The sequence below is a fragment of the Triplophysa dalaica genome, chromosome 4 (genome assembly GCF_015846415.1).
Source record: "Triplophysa dalaica isolate WHDGS20190420 chromosome 4, ASM1584641v1, whole genome shotgun sequence".
Classification (NCBI taxonomy): Eukaryota; Metazoa; Chordata; class Actinopteri; order Cypriniformes; family Nemacheilidae; genus Triplophysa; species Triplophysa dalaica.
In genome coordinates, this window is record NC_079545.1 from 12709513 (window position 1) to 12725824 (window position 16312).

Here is a 16312-nt window from a genome sequence, read left to right on the forward strand (position 1 = left end):
ACATTATCTCATCTATCCTCAATGTACAGTATGTGGGGGGCGCCAGTTGTTAAAATGGGTTTACAGGGGAGCGCGACCATGAAAAGGTTGAGAACCACTGGTGTAGGTAATAAAAATGCAGTGTTTGCTGCTTCAAAAACCACGAAACATCTTTGATGTGCTGAGCTCTTGAGTTTTCACTGCTCTGGCAAAAGTGAACTGAAGCATCCTTTGCATGTCACCTTCTTTAACCCAACTGTAATGAATTCTCATTAAGAACTCCCGCTAGGGTAGTATGACCTCCATTTGGGAATTATGGATTAACCATTAATGAGCTTCTCCTCTTTGTTCCACAACATAAACATTTAATGGAGAGATGATCACTGAAGGAAGCCTCCACCTCTGGAACACGATGCTGAATCTGCGAAAGTTTGTTATGTCTTTGTTTTGAAGCCAAAACCTCAGTATAAATTCATTGTTTCATTATTAAACCTTATCACATGGAAAACAGATTATTATTTCATTTAAATCTTTCTTTGTTCTAGGTAAAAGTGTAAAATGAGTATGTAACAAATCTCAATAAAAGGGAAGGAAGGAGGCGGGAACCGGCAAACATTTAAACATTTAATAAAGTAATATAACAGCCGGCGGCCCCTCACGGACGACCGCCGGCGAACAAAACATAATATAAATACAAACATAACATAAGTTCGGGCCCGGTCCTCTCTCTTCGACGGTCCGGTCGCTCGTTCCTTTTATGCTCCCATCTCCTACGTGATTCGAGCCCGGTGTGCGCACAGCTGGCGCTAATTCACAATTACTCACCGGACTCGAACCACGGTCTCGCCCCGCCTACTCTACTACAGAGTAGTTCATCTGAGAAAGCAAGAGATGACTCAGAATAGGTCTGCCTTTTTGCATTTGAATTCATTTCTCACTTTTTTAGTATGTGTTTATTCTCCCCTGAGGTCCACTTAGAGTTTCAGCAAAGTTTTTTGTGCAGTCATAATTTAGTTTTCTGTGACCTTTTATCGACCCGTTCACTGACCCAGGAAAATAAACAGTCTGTAAAGGATTCTGCCGCTCTTTTAAGAAATGCCACCGTTCGCGTGCGTAATGAAAAAGGCCGCTTTGGGCTTTCTCAGACTTTAATCGCACATGAGCTGCAGCTTTGCTGTCAGTTCTAATAAAGTTTTAACTGCAACGGCCTCCCAAAACCATATGTTACAGAAAGTCTGGTTTTATAATAGAGCAAACTTTAGATTTAGTTGTGCCAGGATATATTTCCACAAACACACTTTGTCAAAGGCAAGTAATGTCTGACTCTGCAAAATGTAGAATGTAAATGCATTTTCATTAATGTTCATTAAAAGTGATGTGTACGTTTTCTTTTGATCGTGGCGGCGGAAATTCATCAAATGTCAATCAAACGATGTAGAACAGCTGTTTTTAACTTTGAAAGAGCAATGCTGTGCGTTCTCTGCAAGTTGTGAGTCTACAGTGTCTTCCATAGTGCGCCACATAGGGAAATGTACGTACATGCCTTCTAAAGCCTCAGGCCTCTGACAGTATTTCATTATTAATAAAACACGTTTAACCTTTACGTGTAGCCCAGCACAGCGGCCAGTAGACGTGCAGAATTAGATGTGATTGTATGAATACAGTAGGAGGTCACTGTATGAACAGTATTGATTATTCATGACTTGGCAATTTTATCCCTGCGGCAGGATTCTGAAATGTTGTTTCTGCGTCTGCGTCATTTGTTAATGTAAAAAAAACGTCATGTAAATGTCTACCATTTACATACTATTTTTGTTTTTGGCTTTCTGCAGCTATTTTTCAAATACAAAATGAAATAAATAAGCTTCAGACAAAAAAATGTAAGAAATAAATAATAAAGAGGAAAAACTCAACAAAAAAAAACATTGCAGAAAGTCAGGTCGGTCTACAGATTTGATCAGTGTTTCTATCTGAAACTTTCAAAACGTCTGCAAATTTGTGATGTCTAGCTTAAAAAATATCTGTTCAGATTTTAGTTTAATCCTCTGAAAATCCTGTCCCGTCTGTAACCTTTTGACCAGTGTTCCATTCTTTACGTTTCGTTCTTTTTTCCCCATTATTCTCAACATGCCGATTCTGTGATTTTTCATCTCTGTGCCTCCATCTCTTTTTCTCATATTTTCTTCTTGCTTCATTGCCTCGGGTTTCAGAGCTTTGTTTCATTGAAACGGAAAAACACACAGATACATCAGAGAACATGAAATTCACTAAAGTATATGTGGTATTGGATTATTTAAGCGTTTAATATCAAAACCCCCAAAAATCTGTTCAGAAAATTTCTGTCCCACAAAAGTACACTCTTAAAAATAAAGGTGCTTCACGATGCCACAGAAGAACATTTGTCTATATGGTTCCATAAAGAACCTTTTACTCTCTGTTCCACAAAAAGGTTCTTTGTGGTTTAGGTTATGAAAAGTAAGAACGAGATGGTTCTTTAAAGAACCTTTGACATAACTGTAATTGTTCTTTGTGTAACCTAAAACGGTTCTTCTATGGCATCGCTGTGAAGAACCTTTTAAGCACCTTTATTTTTAATAAAGAGTGTATATGCAAGCTCTGTTCATCATCTACTCTGGTGGGTAGAACTTTTGATGTGTTTTTATACAGGATGTGAATTGTCTATATTTTTTCGACTTTAAAACTGAGATGTCCGTTCCATCTGCAGAAGTGTCCCAGCAGTATGGGACAAATAATTACAGCTTCAGTGAATATTGACAAAGGTATCAAAGGGTTGACATACAGCTGCGGAACAATTAAGAGACTGTTTAAAATTTTCATTTAATAATCATTTCTAGATGAATTGTGGTCATTCCAGTCCAGTGTCTGAGTTAAATTTCAACAAAATCAAACCTCAGGAGTGACATACAATCATTTAACAGCAATGTGAAAGATTGACAGCATAGCAAGACGCACGAAACAGAGAGGTTATAACATATATATATTTTTTTAATCTTAAATACATGCAGAAATATTACTGTTGTATTGCTTAAAATTTAATATGAACTTGTTTCCTTTGCAGTGTTTGAGGTCTGAAAAAATGCAGAGAATATTTTCTGTCATTTTGACCTGTTTCTCCAGTTTTCATTTTCTCAAATAAATGCAATTAGAAAAAAACGTTTTATTTAAAATTCGACAGAAATATTGTTAATAGTTCATAGAACAAAAAATTATATTTTTTTTTCTAAACCTACATTCTAAAATCAGTGTCAAAAACAACACATGTTGAAAAAAATTCACGGCTGTATGTCTTAATTTTCAGGGTTTTTTCTTTAGTAATGCTTTGTCCATCTGGGCTTGACTGACGTGGATCCTATAAACTATCATTGTATGGGAAAGATCTGTCTTACAAGAAAACAATTGTGGAGGGACACAAGTATGAGTAAATATTTTTTTATTTGGATGAACTACTATATAGTTCAATATTTTGTCCTGTCTCACTGTTTTATTAGCTTAATGTCTAGAGACGTGACTAAGCCATTCGTAGGTTGATTTCCATGTAGACTGTAAACATTGAGACACTTGGAAAACATTGTTCTTTATGTTTCAGCAGCTATACATATCAGAGTTTGTCTTTAAATTGTGTACGTTTGGAGCTGGACCACCTGTTTATCTTAACTTTAGTTTCCTTGCACAATGCTGTCTTTTGTAAAGAACCATACACCGCTCTGTGCAAGCAAGCAATAGTGTTTGAATGTTGCTGAATTAGATATGAATTGTGTACATCAGGCCATTTTTGCCTTCACTTTTGCTACAGTAGATGTTATAACTACAGCCATAAATATATTCATAAGGAAAGGTGCCAAAATATCCTACTCTTCATATTATGGCTATATAGTATGCCAGAGACTGATATCGGTGATTAATTATGTAGTCAAGACAATGACCTTGTTAGAGAGGAGATTGAAGATCTAGCTTCACTCGCATGCCCGGGATGAGCCAGTGGGTGTGTGATAGAGCTATAGCTCAGTATAAGTTTGTACAGGTTGGCTGTACCAAGTTTTGAACCACGCCCACCCCTCACATTAAGCACATGATGCCGTTGGCTAATATTAGAATATGCACATTTTTATACATTATACATTTATACATTTGCAGTCATGTGCTGCGATTATGGACAATATAGATGTAAAGGTGTCTTTCTCCCTGCACTTCTTTTGAGTTTCTTTGACAGAAGCCATTTGTCCAGAGAGGGCAGTTCCATGTGAGAGGAATCAGAAAATGTTCAGCTCTAAATTTGATTCAACACATGAAAAAGCAAGCTTTGAGTTTGAGTTTGCATATTCTGACAGCTGTAAGAGGTTAGCAAATGCAGTATGTCACTTGTGAATTGTGCGCAGTTTGAATATCTGTTATTGTAAAATAGTAAAATTGGCAATCTATAAAAAGAGATGATATTCGAGCTAAATTAAATTAGTTATTCTTTCATGTGACTTTGTCATAACAAATTATTTCAAGATGTTGACATTTCAGTTTCAGGGTCTCAGAGAGCTTTCTATGCAGAATATTAAGTACTGTTAATAAAAGTAAATAAATAAAAAATTACAATGCTAATTTTGAATGAAATATGCATGAAATATTGCAGTGTTAATTGTAAAAAGTTTATCAATGTGGGCATTCTCTTTTAAAAATTTCTGTGCCCTCATAATTTTTAGTTAAAATTAAGTTTAAAATGCACTTCCTTCCTGTAATAACTATCCATCTGTGAGGGGCATCCGTTTACTCCTCCCCTTCAACTGTCAGTCTGCTGCCTATTCCATTTCAAATTGCAAACGGCTGTTTTTATCCAATAAAATCACAATAACAACTTTTCTTAGTCCCTTATCGGACAATGTTTGTGTTTTGTTGACAATGGGTGCGCACGTGCTTTGGTTCAGCCTACCCCTCCCCCCCGCACACGTCGTATGCTTTCGGAAACAATCGTAAAGCTGTATCTATCTTTTATAAACGTGAATACTCTTCAAAGATACAAAGTATGCAATACTACTCTATAGGTACTCAAGATTAATATGAGCTTGGCAGAAAGCCTGTGTGTTAAAAATGTCTTTATCCTGCTTTAAAGGATAAAGAAAACATATCAAAGCAAAGATAACAATGACTTGATATTGCACATCCGTTTTAAGACCGCATGCACATTCTTTGGATTATAAATATTAATTAGGTTACGAGACGGTCTAGCAAGGTCACCTGTCAAAACTAGTGTGGTATACATGCAAACTGTGTGCCATAGTTACCAAAAGAATGTCTTTCCAAAAGATTTTCAAAGTATGCATTCATGCATGTATTGAATAGGATGCATACCATCAGAGTTTTTTTACTCTCAATTAAGGATCAAGTATCTGTTCCTTATCAGAGTGTTGTTACTTTCGGAAAATGTTACGTCCGTACACTATAAAACAGCCTATATCATATACTCAGCTACATTTGATAAATACAGGGTAGTTGATAGTAATAAAATAATAATAATTAATTAATATAAAAATAAAATATGTATATATAAATGTTGAGTTATTTTATTTGAGTAAGAGTAAGATTTTTATGTCTAACGGTAAAAACACGTAAAAAAAATGTTTTATAAATGTATTGTAAAACGTATAATATGCTTTATATTGTATTGATGTAAAATTTTCCAAGCGTAAAAACACTGATAAAGATACTTGAAAAATATACATGAATAAAAATGCTCCAGTGCTTTAAAGCTCTACATACTATGAATTCATAAACTTAGCATTGCAGTGCTTTGACAACATTTAAAAAAGTAGAAAAAGTGTATTTCCTTACAGATTATTGTAAATTTCACTTGCACAGTGTTGAACGCACTTCGCTATTCTTCTTTCAGCAGATAAACAAAACAAGTAGAGAGAATATATATAGTTACATCTCATAAGTTTTGCTGCGTTAAACTCAACTGTAAACTCTCCTGTAAAACATGCACATACAGCCCCTATTTTTACTTTCTGGACATTCAAGGTCTCTGTTTGGAGCAGCGGTTACAGTTGCTGTTTATGGAAGAGGGATATTAGAGCTTCTTCAGCAGTACTGGGTTGTAATTAGATTACTGACTGGGCCATCACTTAAAGGGCAGCTTTTATTCTCTCTGACCTCAGCGTCTCAATGAAAACATTAATCAATACGCAGCTTTAACAGGGCTGATCTTTTCAGGAGCACGCATGAACTTTTTAAACAGTCCTCCAAGGATTCGTGGCCTTGATCATCACAATGAAACCCTTTCTGTATGTAGGTCGATTACACCATTGGAATCACCTTTCGATTGCTAGGGCTTAATCGATGACTTCTCAAGTAATGTTTAATGGTAATGGTTCAAAGATCACTCATTGCGGGGACTGAACCTGCAACACACAGTATTGATTATTACACCAGATCTTTAACCATTAGACTGAACCTCCCAGCAATGGGTTTAAAATGATTTTACAAATGATTTTTTTTATAAATACATTTGAGATTTTATATTTTTAGGTAAATATGCATCAGGGTAAAGTGTCTGGACTGCACATTTTACCATTGTATTTTTGGCTCACAACCATATGGACACCTACGTAGGGTGTTCCACATGTCAGTAAGTATAATGGTTATGCTTGTAAAAAATGATTCATATGGGATATTGGCAGGATGTGAGCTCAGAAGTGGAGACCTGTGCGTTTTGTTTCTTGTTTGCACGCGCTGTTGAAGACTTCCCAGAACTGCTTTACATAATTGTTGATTCACCTTTTACCACACTAATCTACTGGAACTTGATGGAGAACTCCAGATGGAAAATGTGAAGTGATTAGAGCTAATGAAGTATGAGGGATGAGCTTTTCTGGAGTCAGTCAAACGGAAGATCCAAACACAGGACTGGCATCACGGAGCTAAAACCTCAGTCAAAGGTGATGTCCTTGCACAAGATACCGTTCCTTAATACCTCAAATTTTATAGAAATTGCAATAACAATTGTGTCATGCATTGTTTTGACTTTAATAATAATGAATGAAATCTGATATTTTGCCTGAATAAATATGATGTTGTACAAAAGTCTCAGGGCACAACCAGCGTTGTTGTTTTGGCATGTTGTTTTAATGACCATCCATATTTATTTTTCAGTCTCTTTATTAAGAGACAAAGAGAAAATACAGAAGGTAGGCTATGTACTTTTTTTTCAGAACAAAACATTTTTTCCGGCAAAAGTATTTGGTGTGACCTCCCTTGGCACTAAGCACATCTTTTAGGGAGACTGTCTTGAAGTTATAAGATGAAAAAATAGAAATAAGTATAAAATAAAAATAATATTATATCATATTATAATTATATAATAATTATAAATAGTATAATATAAAAATAAACTGTACCATGTGTCCTATGGTGTGACAGCAAAAAAATTATGTATAATATAATATAGTGGCAGTCGTGGCCTAATGATTAGAGAGTCAGACTTGTGACTAGAAGGTTGCCGGTTCGATTCTCAGGGCCGGCGGGTAACGACTAAGGTGTCCTTGAGCAAGGCACCATACCCCCTCATGCTCCCCAGGAGCTGCAGTGATAGCTGTTCACTGTTCGTGGTGTACGTGTGTTCACAACTGGCCGTGTTTCTGTTCACCACTCACTGGATGGGTTCAATGCATAGGTCCCATTTCTGGTATGGATCACCATATCTGACAAATAGGTCAGTTGCAATATAAAATAACAGAGAGATTTATCCTCATTTCTTTTTTTTGCTGCCACACCACATTTACGGTATATTTGGCAACTACCCGCATATACATTTCTGGTATTATTCTAATAAAGAGACATTGCTTAAAGGGGTGCTGCAACGGGGTGCTTCTTTATAACGTTAAACGTGCTGTCTTCTCATGCTTAACATGGTCAACTTGTCAAAAAACGAGTTGGGCGTAAGACGTAGTATTTCTGTGCTCGATACACTCCTCCAGCGATTGTACAGGTTTCGGAAAGATTTTTTCGAACACATAATACTGTTTCGTAATAATTTTGCTTAGTCTCTTATTTGACAAATCCAACCTTTTTTTGTGTACATTTCATTTAGGAATCAAATCCGTTATGTTATTAAACCAATAAGTAACTTAATGTTTTCTACAATTCATGGTGAAAGTGAAAGACACAAAGGTTTGATAAAAATGACTTATAATAATAGTTAATAATGTGATTCTCTCATATTCAGTGAAGACGAATGGCTATACTAACGATTTCTTCAGATATAATAGACTTCCTTGGGCTACGTGTGAAAAATAGTATTCCGACTTAAATTATGTTCTGCTGAATTTTTAACACTTCATTGTTTAATACTGCATCCATTTCATACATTGAACCAGTGTCTAGGGTATCTCTCATTGGTCTTTATATAACGGATGTTTTAATTTGTTTGTTTGTTTTTCCAGTGAATCAACATTACTCAAGTCTTGATCTGTTTTAAATTGTCCTCCAATTGCTGTTAATACAGATTTAAAGGATTTATTTGGAGGGTGGGCGTAATCTGCGTCATGGAAAACACCACTTAGTGAGGTTGGATTTGAGTAAACCGTGGCACTGAGAGGAAATGAGGCCTGATTAGTTGTGTACTTGACAATAAAAGGGCCATTAATCACAAACGGCGAGTGATAATTCATTGTGTTAATAGGTAAACAAAGAATATGGCAAAAGTGTGCAGTCGTCAATCTTATGTAATGATTTTACCGTCTAAACTCATTACGGCTATTTTTAGAGCAAAGTTTTGCAATGTGAGATGCTTTGAGTTTGACGGACTTGCTCTCGGCAACATTTTCTAGCTTTAAAAAATAGAGAGGTAAACATTTAACAGGATGACGCGAACGTAGCTTTGCTGTGACAAGCGGCATGTCCAAAGGCGATAAATCTAGCTCGCCTTGTAAGCCGTTCATGAGATCCGTAATGTGCTTAAAAACAGCATGTCAGAAATTAAATCCTCCATCCGAAAAATACTGCTTCGGGGAATATTTTGCCCTAGCCTGAAAGAGCTAACCTTTTTAACCAGGCATTTTTTGTGGCACACGCAAACTGTTCATGGGGTCCTCAGTGAGTGAGGCAAGATTTCATTTTCTGATAGAGGCACATGAGAAGACGTTTCCTAATTCTAGATATGTCACACAGACGTTGGCGTAATCCTCTGTGGACTGTGTTCCTGGGCTATCTGTAAAAGCAAAGGACAGGAAGGATACAGCGAAACTAACTTCCCAAAGATGACATGTCAAGTCAAGTGAAATAAGAGATAGAGGAGAAGTCATGAGCGTTTGAAGCGAGTTGGATTCTTGCGTTTGACAGTGTTTTAGCAAGTATATGATATAACATTCCTCTACAGAAGGTTTTTATTAGTACATATACAATACAGGTGGACATCTCATATTATTATTAAATAGATTATAACAGCAATAGAATTACATAAAATATTTTTCCCAAGACTACAGAATGTACAGTACACAGGACTGCACAATCTGTTGAAATTTTGCACATCTTCGAAACCGGGGATGTTTAAAACCAGCATTTTCACAAATAAATCAAAAATAACGTTTCAGAAGGACAGCAGCAATATTACAATATGCACATGCAATGGCTTGCAATAACGTTGTAAGATTCTTCTTTTTGCACCGCAACTGTCACGATTCATTCGTGTTCCCTGTCTTTTGGACTTTTTGTTTGTTTTCCTGAGTTCCTGTTTCCCCATGTCATTTTGTAGTTCTTTGTAGTTTCTTTGATTATTGTTTCAATGTTTATTGTTGTCAGGTGTTCCCTGTTTGCCGAATTGTTTTCCCATGTGTATAAATGTCCGTAGTGTTTCATTTGTCCTGTGTCAGTCGATGTATTGGGTAAATCTGGTTCTTGTCCTTGGCCTGTTATAGCTTTTGTTATGTTTCTAGTTCTCAGTTTGTCATGTAAATTACGAGTTTCTTAGTTTTGATCTTTATGTTGTCATCATTTAATAAACTTCTTCAGACCTGCAAATGGATCCGCAACCCTTAATGGGATAATCTGTCAAACCCTCCGCGTTACAGCAACAGTAAAACGTGGCTGGTTACTTTAGAATTAATGATGCTTTCTTTTCCAAGAAAAAATACATTTATATTTTACATACAAATAATTTTTTATTGTTAGTAACAATTGTTAGTTTTGACATATATTTTATTGTAATTTAAATTGGTCTTACAAACCTAAAGTATTATTATATTATGGCATATTGCATTTAGCAAGTATCGCTTGTCATATTTTTCTCCAATATCATCCAGCCTAGTAGACTCTCGTATGCTCTCGTAAAAAGTTATTTGTCGGGCTGTATGATTTCATAAAGAACCTGTCCACAAAACCATTTTATTGCTTAAAAGTTTTTTTGTACTGGAGATGAGATCTACAGACTATAAAAGCCTTGGAAAGTTTCTTTAGGGTATCAAACAATGGTTATTTTATGGCTGCAAAGAGCCCTTTTTAGCACTTTCACTTTTGAGAGTGTTTAACACTAAATGCAGATTCAAATTTTGTTCATTCTTGTTAGATATCTGTCATTTCTTTTGTTTATTCCTCTGCTGAAGAGATTATGGTGTATCCTGTGGATAAAATGATTAATCACTCGCTGCGTCTCAATTCGAAGGCTGCGTCCTCCGGTGGTCGCAATTGTCGAGTGCATACGTCATTGAGGTTAAAAAAACATTTTTAAATTAATATTTATTTCTCTTAAGATGTAATCATTGTAGTTTCATTCTTACCTTGAAATGAAACGGATGCTTTTCTGAAATAAAACCTAAATTAACCTCGTTGACACATGCAGCCTAAAAATGTGACCTTTGAAGGGTGCAGCCTTCCAATTGACGCAACAACTGCTGCCCTTCTGCGCCTTGCCCTTTTGCCCACTTTGTGTCCAATGGGATTGCTTTTATAATTACTCCTACCAATTACCAGCAGCGCCGTTAATACAGGAACAATCCAAGTTTAACAGAATTAAATTCAGTTTAAGGGGAGAAATGCTGGATGAAGCATGGTGAATTGTATACAGTCGCTAACATATTTCTTTTTACGATTTTCAGTTCCTGTCTGTTTTTCTGTAAGATTTGAACTTCTTTTCCTTTATTCTCTTTGCTCCTGTCACACACTGTCCTGTGGAGCGATGTGTTTGTTTTGAGTCTAGCCTTATGTTTCTGTCTAGTGTGTGCCAAGGCGCTATGATACCTTAAAGTAGTTGTTTTTCCTCTCTCTTTTTCTTTTGTTTTCAGTTTGTGACTTGCTGGCGTGATCGTGGGCCATACATCTTTTTTCATGCCTGTGTTATGACAGGTTATATATTCCGGCTTTTGGTTGGTCTGAAAAGGAGCATTACAATAGAATAAATCGTTCCCCATGTGTGTTCCCTAGGGTTTTGTAGATGTATGTTGGTAAGTATTTTTTTGTGGGTTGTTTTTTGTATTATTCATGGTCATAGATTTTTGAGTGAGCTAAACTAGATACGAGAGTCATATTCATGAAAGAAGACCTAACCATGGATCTAGCAGAGGAATGAAAACAAGATGGCTTAAATATACAAGGATAAATGGATTACCAAGATGCACCCTGGATATGATCAATGCAGGAAACACAAGATACTGCAAAACAACATATCAAATGCAACAAGAACCAATATCCCTTTGAAAAAAATAAGATCACACAATGGGATCAAGCTTAGGAAAAATGTATGAATGTTTTGTATTCTCTTATGTGTGCTTTTGATGCGGTGGTCCATTTGGTTATCACTTTTGCTAAATTTGTACCCGGTTTCCTCATCAGCAGTATTTTCTCACATCCCCTTCTAACCACTGTAGTTCCCTTTATAAATACAATTTCTATTAAAGGGGGGGTTCAACACTGTTTCATGGATTCTGACTTTATTTCACTGTTAAATGGGATTCCCAGGCTGAAAAAAAGATTTGGACATATAACAGCGTATTTCTATGCCAAATACACTCACTCAGCTTTCATGTAAATTTCAGATTTTTTCAAACATGGCTCTTGGTGACGTGAGAGGTCCTTATTCCTTTCGTGGGCTATTTCCCCCGAAAAAGCACACACGCACACATGGTAATAAGAATACCAATCAGAGCATTTTGGAAGGAGGGTAATCCAATCGTTTTGTTGGAAGAGGGACAGTGGTGAACAATAGACTTGAAATATTAGAAATATAAAGTGTTGAAACTAGAAACACGAACACCATTGTTAAACACCCAAAAAACATAATCAAAGTTTCAAAAACAGCAATCGAATCCTGTTTCCAGATATTGTCTATTTTTCTTACGATGCTTGCATTGAGGTACTCCTCTTTAGGTTTATTCTACCTGTTTAACTGTGTTAAATGCAATGGTTCCTTTAAGGACATTTGAATCAAAAACATGATCTGACCCTGGATTGATGATTCTATTTGCTCTCTCAGCAATGCTGCAGAAGAGAGTAACGAAAGTGGAAAAAGGACAGGCTTCATGTTTCTTTAGAGAATTAAAAGGACTATCAGAAAGCAGTGGAAAATGCAAAACGTCTATGGATATTCTTCCTCCTTTGTTATTTAAGAAAGTTATTGATGTTGCTCCATATCCTTTGAGTATAGTAAATCGATTCTTAGAATCTGGCATTATGCCTGACAGTTTAAAGCATGCAGTGGTTTATCCACTGCTCAAATTTTTTTATTTTATTTAATTTATTTAAATTTTAGACCCATTTCCAACCTGACTTTCATCTCCAAGAGGAAGGTTTATGTTCTCAATCTGAAGGTTCTCAACGATATTTTAATATCATGTGAATCGGGTGATTTTACAGTGCTTGTGCCTTAAGATTTGACGGCTGCTTTTGACACAGTCGACCATGCTGTTCTCATTGATTGTTTAGAACAATGTGTTGGTTTAAGAGGGGTTGCTTTAGATTGGTTTAAATCGTTTTTGCAAATAAGAGTTTTTCAGTTAAGATGGGTGAACAATACTCGCGTAAAGCTTTTTTGCCCTGTGGGGTTCCACAGGGTTCTATTTTGGCTCCTTTGCTTTTTTCTCCCTATATTCTCCCTCTTGGTTTGATTTTTTGAAATCATGGGTTGTCTTTTAATTGTTATGCAGATGGCACCCAGGTTTATTTGCCTGTTAAACAAAATTCTGTCTCTTATGGCATGTTTGGCGTATGTAAAGGGTTGGTTCTCATTAAATTGTTACATTTTGAATGAAAAGCAAATTATATTTTTTAACCTGTCTGAATTTTCAAATTCTATGACATTGGATTTGGGTCGGATGTCTCAGAGTTTGAAATCATGGGTAGAAAAACTGAGTTTCATTTTTGATGATGGCCTAAAGTTTGTTCAAATAAATTCAGTTGTTAAAGCTTGCTTTTTTTTAAAAGTAATTCACGCTTTTGTTTCATCTAGACTTGAATCACTTTATTGTGGGATTAGCCAGAGAGCTTTATCCCGCTTGCTCAAAATGATGCAGCTTGACTTCTACGTGGGGCTAAAGAGAGGGAGCATATTACTCCTATTTACGCTGACTACATTGGTTGCCTGTTCGTTCCAGAGTGGATTTTAAAATCTAGTTTTTTAATCTCTAAATGGTTTAAACCCTACTTATCTCTCTGAGTTACTGACTCAGTATCGACCTACTAGATCACTTCGGTCTTCCAACCAGGATCTATTGTTTACCCCTAAATCGAGGATTAAGTGCAGGGGTGATCATTCTTTTTGTATTGCTTTCCCCAGGCCTTGGAATGCCTTGCCACTATCCATTAGACAAGCTTGTTCTCTTAATATGTTTAAATCCAGGCTAAAGACGTTTCTATATTCTCAAGAATATGGCTGATGGGATATTTGTATGATTTTCTTCTTTGTGTTCTTTTTTTATCATATACCTTGTTTGTGTTTTACTAGAAAGAACATTGGTCAACAAAAGTTGTTATTAATTGGGCTATATAAATAAATTGTCATTGTAATTAATGTTATACAGTGTTATATTAATGTTAAACAGTATACAGTATATTTAACGCTGGATTTGCAGATTGTTTGAAACTGGTAGATGACGCAAAATCTTTTAACCAAAGCAGGATGGGATATCCATCAGTGTCCAATGAAAGTGTGGAATCTCATCTGTACACCTCTAGTTTATTATAGACCAGAGTGGATCCTTGGGGATCTTACATGTACCTGGTCGGGGCTATGATGCCAGTTGCCCAAGGACTGAATAAGATGAATGTGTAGATTCACAAGAGGGATGATTTCTCTTGCAAGGTTAGTGTATCGGTACCTTCTCACCTCCCTAACATATGCTGCGTCCTTCTCGTGCTATTTCAGAACTGTGCTTGGACAAAAGATCAGGCGTTGTCCAGTGTATAAAATATGGGCATCTGGTAGTGAGGTATACAATACAATTGCGACATCTGGTAGTGAGGTTGTGAATTGCAACCAATGGCTCACTCCACCCCTCACTTTCGAAAGACTATGGAGGCTGACACGGGGCTAAGATGTCGTCACGTTTTTGCTTGTTTGCCGAAGGAGATACAGTTTGCACGAAACGGGCTCTGTAGAGCAGTTTGTCTGGCTAGAGTAGAAACAACATGGCATATTCCATGCAAGGGGACTACGGTGTATGTAGGTAGAAATAGCTCATTCTAAGGTAATAAAAACATAACGTTTCATTATGTAACATCTTTATGTGCCTCTGAAGATATCGTTATGTAAATTATATTTCATATCTGTCCATAAATCCTCCAAAAGATTACACACAGCACCTTTAACTCTTTTTATTTCCAATATGGTTTTGGTCTTTTTTATAATAGACCTTAGGATAAACAGAACTATGAGGGATCGAGGAATGACTCGAGGACCGTGTCCCCTGATGACAGACTGGTTGGCATTAAACATACTCGTCAATCTCTATCCATTGATCCTTTTAAAGGGCTCTGGTGTGCCAGATGGACATTTACATTAAGAAACCTCTCAGCATGCTGTTTTTTTGCGCTCACCGCCCCATTAAAACGCATCTCTTGCAGGTGATCATTGCGTTAATGTGATTGAGCTTTTTAAGGATGACCTTAATAAAAAAAGCGAAGACAAAGAGGAAGGACATCAAGGATGAGATGTTATGAAGATGAAGCTGGAATAGTGACGTTTTAAAGGGAAAGAAATCACACTCGCATACCTTCTCTGGATCTGTTCCACATTTGTGGAATGATCTGCCTGCTGCTACAAGATCAGCTGAAAACACATCTCTTACATTAGTGCCTGACCGATTAGTTCCTTTCTACCCTTTCTATCCTAAAAGATTGTTCCAATTGCTTCTATTGTTACTTCATTTGTAAGTCGCTTTGGATAAAAAGCGACTTATTTCAAAATCTTTGGTCTGTTAGCGACTTTTTTCTGTATCTTTGGTGTGTTATAAGTTGCCCGTGCATAAATTAGAAACGTAAAATTTCAAAAATGAAAGTGTCGGAACAAAAAATATATTCAATCTAAAAGCGAATGTTCACCCAGACCTGCCTGAAACACCTTTTGTAACCACACAAAGTCTAGTCGTGTGTTTGCATCTGCTGAAGATGTCAATATGTGATGATTGGACTGTCAGACTTGATTGTGCTTCATTTAACCCAACATCGTTTTGATTATGGAATACAAGCTTATATCCAAATGTGACAAACTCAATTTCCTACCTAGAATGATTCTTGGAAACGGCCACTTGGTTTTAAGTGTCAACGCAGGAGTTGAATAAATAGAATGTGAAACTTCATTATATTACAGTTATTTACGCTGATAAATTGTTAAAGACATTTCTGTGTTACAATTAAGTGTGTGAAAAACATTTAATGTTTCCTACAAATGGAAAAGCTTTAATGTGAAATATGAAAACAACACCTTTAATTATACATCAAAGGCAAGATAGAGAGAGTATTGGAGAGTTGTATCTCAATTATAAAACAATTCAAACCGAACAGATTGTTTTTTTATTCACAGTATAGCAAAATCTTTACAAAAAAATGTCATATCATCCTTAATGGGATCAATAAAAATTTGGTCATCATTTATTCACCCTCATGTTATTCTGCAGAACAGAAAAGAAGATCATGAAACCAGACGACATTGATTCCCCTTGACTTTCATTGTATAGACACAAAATCCCTGAAACATATCTCAAAAAATGTTTGTTTGTGTTCCACTGAAGAAAGTTATGTATAGATCTTGAACAACATGAGGGTGAATAAACAATGACCAAATTTGAATGTATCCTATTAAGGACGGTATGACATTGAATGATATTTTCTTATTTATATAATT

General features: G+C 36.1%; 1 protein-coding gene across 1 annotated transcript in view; it reads left to right on the forward strand.

The window, feature by feature from the left end:
• Window positions 1-16312, forward strand: part of galnt9 (polypeptide N-acetylgalactosaminyltransferase 9) — an 82646-nt gene that overhangs the window by 31352 nt on the left and 34982 nt on the right. The window lies entirely within an intron of this gene.